The following is a 1582-nucleotide window of genomic DNA, read 5'->3' as shown; positions in this document are numbered from 1 at the left end:
GGGCTTCAACAAAAGAAATTTATATTCTCAGGTTTCTAGACACTGGAAATCCAAGCTCTCAATGCCTGCAGTGTTGGTGTCTGGTGAGGGCTCTCCCCTGGGGTCACAGATGACCGCCCTCTCTCTGTGCTCACATGGCTTTTTTCTCAGTGTAGGTACATGGTGGGAGGATGAGTGCCAGTGCATCTTCTTACAAGAACACTAATTCCATCAGATCAGGGCACCACTCTCATGCCCTTAATTTACCTTAATTACCTCCATAATGGCCCTGTCTCCAAATACAGTCACATTGGGGTTGAGGCTTCAATGTATGAATTTTGGGGGACACAATTCAGTCTATATCACAGGCCCTCTTTAAGCTGCCTCTTGGTTCACTTTCTCTCAGGCGACAGGTGGCAGCTGCTTTCTGCATTTTCTTTTATAACTCTTGAGACTTATTTTACTTCTTTGTGAAGAAAATCACTCTTTCCAGTTAATAATTCTTTGTATCAGCTTCCCCTGTTTCAGTTACTGCTGTAGTTTCTTTCTCTGACTGGACCTTGTCTGGCACCCCCACCTTTGTAAGTAGCCTCTTTGTTAAATTTCTTCAATTCCAACTGAGTGGATTCTCTGTCTTTCGGGGATCTTGGCTGATATAAATAATTTTACCAAATCTGACTGATCACCAGGCAACTCTAATAGTAAGGTCACGTGTTATCCAAAATTATTATTTTGCTCTCTCTGATGATTGGCTCCAAGTCCCCCATTTCCTGTTTTGTATCAGCACCCTCTACATAGCCCATCTCCCTTCATACACTCCAAGGAGCTCCATCCTTTCAGGTCTAATCACTCAATCCTATCCTTTTTACTTTGAGTTTACCCCCTCACCTTGTCCCACAAGACTGCATGAGGCTCATTAAGAAAACTGTTGACTTATCACAACATTATGTGTGCGTATTTTACAAGAGGAGAAATAATCAACACAGAGACAGAAGTCTTTAAGGGTGGAATTTATGGTGGGCTGGTAAAAGGTGTTTTAGGGAGAGTCCATTTTGAAACTACTTTGATTCTGTTTTCTCTTTCAGGTGTTCAAGTGAAAGTTAATGTAAGTGTAGGTCTACATGTGCAGAGAATCAATAATTAAATTAAAGCCATCCACACCTATGTTTTGCTTGATTTTTTTATTATAACAATTGGCAGATTCTTATCAGTGAAATTGATATTTGATTAGGTTATTAACCAAGGTCACAGAGAGAGTTAGTGAGTGGCAAGAGGAGTGGTGGTTTTCTGGGCTTCTGATTCTTCCTAGTCCCCTAGTTCATGCTGAAGGATATAATTTTAGGGACAAGAGAAAGTTCAATTGAGAAATTTTGTTTTTAGTGCAGTGGTTGTTTATTCTAATTAGAAATTTGCTTCCCAGCAATTTTCTCTGCATGTTTAAATTCAATTTTAAAATGTATTTCTTTCTTTTTATACTAAAAATTCCATTAGATTATTAAAAATTATATGTTTTATGAGAAAATATATGTTTTATGGGAAAACTTCTACCTATTTGAGAAAAATAGAAAAATCATATAGAGTGATGCAGAGAACAGAAAAAGAT

This window comes from Mandrillus leucophaeus, unplaced genomic scaffold (genome assembly GCF_000951045.1).
Source record: "Mandrillus leucophaeus isolate KB7577 unplaced genomic scaffold, Mleu.le_1.0 Scaffold1431, whole genome shotgun sequence".
In the NCBI taxonomy this organism is placed as follows: Eukaryota; Metazoa; Chordata; class Mammalia; order Primates; family Cercopithecidae; genus Mandrillus; species Mandrillus leucophaeus.
This window is presented reverse-complemented; position numbering follows the sequence as displayed.